The sequence below is a fragment of the Callospermophilus lateralis genome, chromosome 11 (genome assembly GCF_048772815.1).
Source record: "Callospermophilus lateralis isolate mCalLat2 chromosome 11, mCalLat2.hap1, whole genome shotgun sequence".
Taxonomy (NCBI): domain Eukaryota; kingdom Metazoa; phylum Chordata; class Mammalia; order Rodentia; family Sciuridae; genus Callospermophilus; species Callospermophilus lateralis.
Window position 1 is genome coordinate 90626767 of NC_135315.1, and position 9609 is coordinate 90636375.

Sequence of the window (9609 nt, forward strand, 5' to 3'; positions counted from 1 at the left end):
CAATTTTGTCTGCTGATCACAGATCGATACAAACTGAGATGCGGCTGGTGGAGCTGCTGCATCTCGGCTGCTTCTGGAAACCACAGCAACAGAACTCAGCATGCAGGACAGGAGAAGCACTGAGAAAAACCAAGGGAACGCCTGGAGTCTGGCCAGTGCCAAAGTAAAACGAGGAAGTGAGGGGACAGCGGAGCAGCCCCTTGGCCGAGGCTCCCACACGGCACTGCGTGACCCCGCAGACCCCACGTGCTGTACAGAGAACAAGGAGCAAGGGGGGGGACAGAGGAGGGCGAGGAGGAAAGGACGGGGAGAAGAAGCACCTAACAGGCACTAGAGACAGAGCGAAGCCAAGAATGTACTAAAAACCAGCTGACATGCAGTCACAAGCTCTGTGTTTCCATTGTAAGAAAGGAGGACAATGTCAGGCGCAGGAATGGTGACTGCAGGGCTGCCGGTCCAGGGCCACCAGGCTGTGGTCTTGTTCTAACTCCCCCACACCCCCATTCCCTCCCAACCGTGAGCTCATTCTTGCTCCTTGTGAACGACTTCCTCTCTGGGCCTGGCTCCCCCGAAGATGGCAGAGTTAGGATTGGCTACTTGATTGAGGGGTGTTGCCACTGTCCGAGGTTTGAGCTGGAGTCGCGGTCTCTGTGCTCTTTCCTCTTCTGTTGGTTCTCTGAAGTCCATGTTGGATCCGCGGAGGGGAGGGCCATCTCTGAAGCGGCTTCCCATCGGAGGGCCAGCTCGCCGGTCACCGGGGCGACTGCCTCCCCTGCTTCCTAAGAAGTCATCCCTGAAGCCGGAATTGAAGTCATCCCGGGAATCCCAGCCACCTCTAGATTCTCGAGAGCCACCCATTCCTCTGTCATCTGGTCCACCTTTCCTGAATCCAAAGCCACCTTTATCTTGTTTTCTGCCTTCTGCAATGTCCACACGAAGTGACCGATCACCCAACAGTGCGCCGTCGTACGTGAGGGCTTCCTTCAGAGAGTCCACTTCATCGAATTCTACATAGCAGAATCCTTTAAATTTGTCTGTGTCTTTGTCTCTGACTAGCTGTGCACTCCTTATGCTGAGATCCTTGAAGATAGCATCTATGTCGCCCTGAACTGTATTAAAAGGTAGATTTCCTACATAGGCTGTGTAGGGGGGGCTCTGTGGGCAGCTCCTTCTGGCTACGGGAACCATGGCCACCAGAACTGCCGCGGGACCCTCTGCCACCGCCGAAGCTGCTGTAGGCCCGATCGTCTTAGGTATCGAAGTCCGCCATTTGCCTTCTCCGCTCCGAGAGGAACCAGGCTGAAACTGTCTTCTAAGTGATCGACTCTGTTGGTGATGCTCCATTCAATTCTTAATTTGGTTTATTGATTTATTTATTTCAAGGATTTCTGTTTCCCATCCCCCAGAATCTCAATTTTTTATCTTGTAGTGATTTTTTACTCCCAGTATTTCCTTTCTGATTTCATTTCCTACATCAACTTTACTTCACAGATCAGTTTGACTATTTACATTCTAAATTACTTCTCTGACATTTTTTATACCATGGTGTCATTACATTCTGTAATTGAAGTATCTTAGTTTGAGCAATTTGTTGGCTTGATTTTTTATGTTATTTGTGAATTTACCCATCTAGCAGTATGGATCTGAGGTAAAAGACTTTCTATCCTGTGGACTTGTTATGTCCCTGAAGGTTTCTAGTACCTCATAGCTTAGGGGGAGACAAATAATAATAACAACCAATGCAAACAATATCCAGCATTAAATGAAGTAGTTTCTACTAAGGCATCTATAATGCTAATTGTCACAATAAGCAGAAATTATATGGTTACTTATTGCCCACAGTAAAAACAGTTAAGTTTGCAAAAGTTTTCCAATTTTGAATGGTCTGCTGGGAGAACAGAAGTGATGTAGGATGTGATGATTATAAGGGAGGAGAAGATAGAAGTAAAAAATTAAAGAGTGAAAGAGAACAGCAGAGATTGGCTGTTAGAGGAAGAAAAGAGAGAAAGAGTATCAAGGTAAACAGATAAGTGAGAGAATACCAAATGTGGATATATATATATATATATATATATATATATATATATATATATATATATAATTTAAAAAATAATAAAAGAATACAAAATAAAATTGAAATATACTAATCAAAAATCCTAGTCCTCAAAATTTTGAGCCATGAAAAATAATTGGCTTCAAAAAATGCTAGAAATGAAAAAAAGCAAATATGAATGATATATAAATGTCCATAAATCATTAAGGTCACAATTAAACAGAGAAAACAAAGAAGAAGAAAAAAAGATCTTGAATAAAAGTTAAAGAATTGTGTCCATTGGAGTTTAGAAGATTCTCGGTTTCTCTTCTCAGCTGTGTTAGGTGGGGTTGCTGGAGTGAGAGAGGATCCTGTAAGTGGAATTCTTAGAGGCAGTGTTTAGGTTCAGGTGGGCTCCATGCTCTTTGCTGGATGCCAATTGGTCTGGAAACTTTAAATCAGCACACCTCCAGGGTCAATCTGCACTGAAAGACTGCACCCCAGGTATCTCCTCTGGATTCCACTCCTGTGATTGAGGGGCCAATTCTCAGGCAACTATGTCTCCTGCAGTCCCCCTGCTTCCTGGTCTCAGGTTCAGCCTCCCAACTCAAACTCTCCTGCTCCTGCTCTTTTGAATTCCTGGCCAGGCATGTCTCTCTCAGTCCTGCAAGCAGCTGGGTTGGAGGTGAAGGGGTAGAGCTGGGCGGGTTTCCATGACCAGTAGTCTCCTGTATAAACCTCTCTCCACATTTGGTTTTCTTGTGCTCACTTAGGCACACTCTATGTTGTGCAGTGTGGGTTTACCAGGCCTGTATTTCAGGCAAAACTTGGGTTTGCCAGGAATCAGCTCCCTCAGCTGCCAGCTCCTGCACTGTCTGCAAAATGGTGCCTTCCTGTCTGCAGCCTGGAGATATGGTGGTTTCTTTCCTGCACAAGGATATTGTTCAGCATGCCTTTAAGTTTAGTTGGACAGTATCCTTGGTCTCTAAACTCTCCATACCCAGAAACCTCAAGAAAATGGGGGTTCCTTTAATTCCCTTTTCTCTCTACTTTGCTCTCAGAGGGACTGCCCTGGCTGGTGACTTTGGCTGCAGCAACGTCTGTGGCACTGGGAATTTTTTTCTTTATTATATCCAGTTTCCTGAGTCCTTGATCTGCATTGAATTTCCAGTTTATTAAATTCCAGTAAAGTCCTCCCCCCCCCTTTTTTTTTGTTCACCCACCTTGTTGAGAAGCTGCCTGTTTGCTTTCTTGGTTTCACATCATGAAACACCCAGAAAAGTGACCTTCCCTATTCTGTCATTTTGATACTTCCTATAAATTCTTAATAATATATTCCAAACAGAGAATATGCAAATCATCTGAAATGGGTTAGCAAACTCCAGTTTGAGAAATTCTCATGTTGAATCTATAGATTAAGAGGACAAGCACAGTCAGTCATAAACTCTAATGCAATTTCTGGAAAAGACTTTTTTTGGGGGGGAGTGGGAATAGTTTAAATGTGGTTACCATATTAAAAAAAAAAAACTTTGAAGTTTTTTTTTTCTTTGACTAGGTTGGATTGTACCCTGTGTGAGGTCAGAATGAGGTTCTCTTGGTTATAGAGAAAACCAGACAAACTTCTCTGTGCTTTCCTTAGCTCTGTGACAATCTCACTTCACTACCAGACTTCTCTGAATTTCTCTTTTCTCTCAGGCGCAGATACCCATAGTGGTCTTTTTAATTTAGTTTTAATTTTGGTTCATTTGCTGGATTCTCATGTCTGTTCACTCGTGCTTTTAGTAGGGATCTGACTCAAGACTTTCAATTTTGTACATTCCTGATTTCTGGTAGATTGGAGTGTAGATTCCTAATTCTGAAGTGCTGATGGAACTGCCTATCTGAATGGGAATCTTTGTTTCATTATTCACAACTTGAATCATCAAGCAATATTTCTTGCAAGTCAGGGTCATTACATAGATACTGGGAAGAGACTTTATAGTTAACATGTACTAGTGTTGATAAAAATTACTTTCTTGAGAATTTATAACTTGCCTGTTAGATGTTAGTACAACTAAAAATTAGCACAGTTGGGAAATTTTGCTCCAATTAAGGGAGATGTTTTACCTTGACACTCTCTGTCATATATATATATATATATATATATATATATATATATATATATATATATATAATGAATATTGTGAAATTACAGTTCCTGGACATCAAAACCAGACATGTATGTATTTATATATATTTTATATTTTAGCTGCCTTGCCAATACAATAACAAAGAGAGTGCCTAGTTTTCTTTAAAAGCAATTAAGCCAGTCACCTGGACTCTAAAACAAAATATTCTTAGTTTTATTTTCTGGTGTTGGAGATTGAACCCAAGAAAGACCTCATGCATACTAGGCAAGCTTTCTACCACTACCACTGAGTCACATCACCAGCCCAACAAAATTTTCTTTACATAAAATATTTTAATCTTCAGAGGTTGTGGGTAAAACACTGTAATAGGAATGTTCTGTCTCACAGAAAACCTGAAAATTCTTTCAAGGCCCAGGGAAAATCTATTCATGAAGGCTGCTGTCACCATTTTAGTCCACAGTGAGGGTTCTTTCTGTTAAACTCAATGATTTTTTCTTTGCTACCATTATTTTAGCAAGTAATCTGTATTACTTTATTTTTAACTAAATTATGAACTCTTTAGGAGCAGAAACTGTACATATATACCTTGACCCTCTGTGGCCCTGCAAGATCTGTTGATTTGGCTGAGCATGTGCTGTGAAGAGCATTCTGAATAGTATTTTATTATTTAAACTGGTGGAGTATGAAGGAAATATTTTCAGAGGACAAAAAGTGTTGCATCTTGGAAAATCAACTGAGATCTTCCTGCTTTCCAGGAACTTATAGTCTGCAATTGGAGACAATGTGGGGGCTCAAGAAAGGTTCAGGGAGGCAAAGTAACCTTTGTTTTGCATTTGACTAGCTTCCTACTAAGGAGTAGTACCTGAGTGATGCTGGCCCTTGATCATTACTCATTGGTCTAGGAAGCTTAATCAGTCAATCTGGGTATGTGCTGGCTAAATTAAGTGCAGAGGTCTTCACCAATTGACTTTACTATGGCAGTAGTATACATTTAACTGGAAAATAATTAAAATTAGCCAGTTATCTATTTTGTGCATTTATATTGCTCATAGGGTAGCATTTTCCTTGATGGAAGAATTTAAAAATGTGTGAATAACCTGCAAGCATTAAAATATCATTTTTAATATGTCCTAATGTTAGGGTGTTTCCATATGTCCTAAGTACTGTCCTAATGACAGTATTTGCAGCTGCTGATGGTATTGGGATACCATCTTTAACAGAAAGGCTCCCTATCTTAAAACTCAATGACAATTTTAATCATACCTCAGGAAAGAACTTGAAGTAATTAATGACAATACTGCAACTAACAATTTTTTCCCTTTTTCCATTTCTGCTTTTATAAGAGAACTCAGTCCTCTAGAAGAAGGAGAAAGATAATGGTTCACGATCAATGCCGATGGGCCAGACACCTAATCCAAACTTAACCCAAAAGTCAATATTTAACTGTGCCTTATCAGTGTGAAAATGTCAAGCATAGGAAGAGAGAAGAACACATTTCCAACTGATTTCTGGTTCTTATGTTTTGGTGTTCAAAGCTGTGTGGAAGAGTTTCAACATCAGATAAGACAAAACAACCTTTGGCAGGGGTGGGGAAGTGGGGGACAACAAATGACAATATTTGCAGCTGCTGAGAAGGAAAATAGACACAGGAGATGCACTCTAATCTCTCCTAGCACATTCCCTTGGTCACCTTCATGCCTGTGTGATGCTAGCCTTTAATCATTACTCATTGCAGGCAGCCTCTAAGAGACAACAACAGAAATGTCTGCTTTCTGAGTGAAGTTATAATTTGTTGCCACCCAAGAAAATCAACACAATTGTTTGTATTCTAAATTTGCCATGCCTTGAAGTAAATACATCAAACATGACTAAAAGGGTGGCTGTTCTGAAAAACAAGAACTCTGCTAGGGTTTCCCTGAAGCCAGGGACAGCTAATGCATTGAACAGAGATTTTCAATATTTTGAAAATTTCAGAACCCTTTCAAATTCCATCTAGCTTCAGGACTTCAGCTGACCTCACCCATGTAATTGCTGTTGAAAGTTCTATTTCGTTGAAAAAACAAGGTTACATTGGAAAAGCCTGTAATGATACTTGCATTTAGTGAGATGGTTGGACTTCTGTCAGCATTGAACCATTTGGTTATGGAAAAGAGGAAATGGTGTAAGAAAGAAAGGTGGTGACTTAAATGGCAAAATATGCATTGTTACTAACTGACTTTTTAAGGAATTGTGGGTGGGCTTGGCATTTCAGACAAACATAAACAGAGAATCTGAGAATTGTTCATAAAGAAGACATGGTGGCCAGGAATATCCCTAGAAAGGACCTGTGTGAATTAGATAAACAGAACAATAAGGCATGAGATTTCATTAAGGGCAGGAACCCATCATTCAAACTATCAATAAAAGAATTATGTAGATGCATGTTAAAGTTACAGATTCCCAGGGCTGAGGTCATGGCTCAGAGGTAAAGTGCTTGCCTAGCATGTAAGGGGCCCTAGGTTTGATCCTCAACACTACATAAAAATAAATAAACAAAATAAAGGTATTTGTCCATCTACAACTAATATATATATATATATATATATATATATATATATATATATATATATATATATATCTCAGATATATATTAATACCCTGAATCAGAAAGCCAGATTCCCATGGCCTTCTGATTCAGGTTATTAAAATAATTAATTGGGAAGGCATTAGGCTGAGGTGGCTCCAGTGCACTGGGCTTCTATGTAAAGACCCCAGCTCAACTCAGTGTAAACACTAAAATTGCTTAACCAATCAGAAACCCCTAATTACCTTATGGACTTTCCACTGGAATGGTCCAAGGAAGGCTATTGCTCCACCCTAACAATCAAGTATTTTCATTACCTTGCTTCTGAGTGCTCATCCTAAAAAGTTTTCCCCTCAGGCCCCCTTGGCAAGATCCCCCAAACAGCTTATGGTCTGAAGCTGCTTAATGAAAAATTGTGGAATGCTCTACTCACATGCCTCCATTTTTCTTTCTTTCTTTCTTTTTTTTTTTTTTGGTACCAGGAATTGAATCCAGGGGCTCTTAACCACTGAGCCACATCCCCAGCTCTTTTTATTTTTTTATTTTGAGACAGGTCTCACTAAGTTGCTTAGGCCCTTGCTAAGTTGTTGAGACTGGCTTTGAACTTGTGATCCTCCAGCTTCAGCCTCCCGAGCCACTGGGATTATGTTTGCTTGCTTCAATTTATCTTATAACAAGGGAGGATGTATTGGTATTTTAAACAAGAAAATATTGTAAACGAGTCCTAGGAGATTTTACTGATTGTTCATGATGTAGAGTTACACAGGTCATGTAATCATATATGAACATAGGGTAATAATGTCCAATTTATTCTACTATCCTTCTGACTCCCAGACCACCTTCCCTCCCTTCACTCCCCTCTGTTTAGTCCAAAATACTTCTATTCTTTCCCCAATTATTGTTAATTGACATCTGCTTATAAGAGGAAACATTGGCCCTTGGTTCTTTGGGATTGGCTTATTGTGCTTAGCATGATAGTCTCCTGTTCCATTCATTTACTGGCAAATGCTATAATTTCATTCTTCTTTAAGGCTAAGTATTATTCCAATGTGTATATATACCATATTTTCTTCATCCATTCATCTGTTGAAGGGCATGTAGATTGGTTCCATAGTTTAGCTATTGTGAATTGAGCTGCTATAAACATTGATGTGGCTGCATCACTGTAGTATGCTCATTTTAAGTCCTTTGGGTATAAACCTAGGAGTGGGATAACTGAGTGAAATGATGGTTTCATTTCAAGTTTTCTGAGGAATCTCTATACTGCTTTCCAGAGTGGTGGCACCAATTTGTAGTCCCATCAGCAATGTATGAGTGTACTTTCCCCCACATATCCTGACCAACATTTATTGTTACTTGTAGTCTTGATAGTTGCCAATCTGACTGGAGTGAGACGGAATCTCAGTGTAGTTTTGATTTGCATTTCTCTAATTGCTAGAGATGATGAACATTTTTTCATATATTTGTTGATTAATTGTATTTCTTCTTCTTTGAAATGTCTGTTCAGTTCTTTATCCCATTTATTCATTGGGTTATTTGTTTTATGGTGTTAAGCTTTTATTAGTTCTTTATATATCCTGGAGATTCATGCTCTATCTGAGGTGTACCAACACCTGATTTTAGATTTGTAGCTTCCAGAATTGTGAGAAGAAAAAAAAAATCTATTTGTCTAAGGCCACTCAGTTTGTAGTATTTTGTTGCAGCAACCCTAGTAAACTAGCAGAGACTGTATATACTATCTATCCAGAATTACTGGAACACCTCTGGGATGGGTTTTCCAGTTTGCTCTTCTTTTTTCTTCTGTTGAGGATTCTAGATGACACTTTTCTGAAAGAGAGGATGAAATTGTGAGGAAAGAGGGATTCCTTTTTCTATCCTTTTACCTTCCCTGATAAGCCCAAACTTTGTGCACGGCCATGAGAACTTGCCTGGAAACATTTCTTTATCTTTTAATTTTGGACTCAAGTCACTTCTTAAGTGATGAAGCTGGTTATTTGGGAGTTAAGTGGTTTATTTTTGAAATTGTCCCAGGAACACCATGAATGAGTAGGAATATGGGACAGGGATGAGTTAAAGTCAATCAAGGTGTATTCAGGAGTGACTACCTCTGGGGGCACCTGGAACTCTGACCTTCCAGGACCCTCTTAGAGACTCCCAAAAGGCAGAGAACCTGCAGCATCTACCTGCTATCCTCTGCCTTCAGGAATAAAAGGTTGTTTTTGAACGAATTAGCTTTCCTCTATTTCTGACCTGCAGGCAAAGACACAAATGTTTGAGCTAGGAACCCATTGCCTCTTTTAAAATTTTATTTTTTTGTAGATGGGCACAATGCTTTTATTTTACTCATTTATTTTTAATGTGATGCTGAGGATCAAACCCAGTGCCTCACATGTGCTAGGCAAGTGCTCTACCACTGAGCCACAACCCCAGCCCAGCCCATTGTGTTTTGAAGGAGGCCATCTGCCAAAGGTATAGAAAACCAAATTTACAGGAGTGGGTCAAGGGAATTTGGGTAGGGTACCAACTGTATCAGAAGACCATTGTCAAAAATGAGGAAACTGGACTTACGTTCTCTCAAGTTATAACCTGTTCTGTTAGAGATCATAAGAATAGATTTTTAATGCTTTGCGATTTTTGTAGCTAATTTATGCTTATCCTTGAAATCCCCTTTAACAGTCATCCTGTCTGAACTCAATCTATTCTTGCAATTTTACAGTACTGTTTTTGGGACCGATCTTGATCAGTGTCTTCTGGTGGTTTAATTACTCAGAAGTTATACTCTATCCTGTCTGTCTCCTAAATCTTCCAAATAAACCGTATCCGAATGCAGGCATAATTTAGTTCCATCTTTAGTACTCCATGACCAGCTCCAAGGTGCTTGTTTC

General features: G+C 39.8%; 1 pseudogene; it reads right to left on the reverse strand.

Moving 5' to 3' along the window:
- Window positions 1-475: 475 nt before the first annotated feature.
- Window positions 476-1270, reverse strand: LOC143409580 (eukaryotic translation initiation factor 4H pseudogene; annotated as a pseudogene).
- Window positions 1271-9609: the final 8339 nt, after the last annotated feature.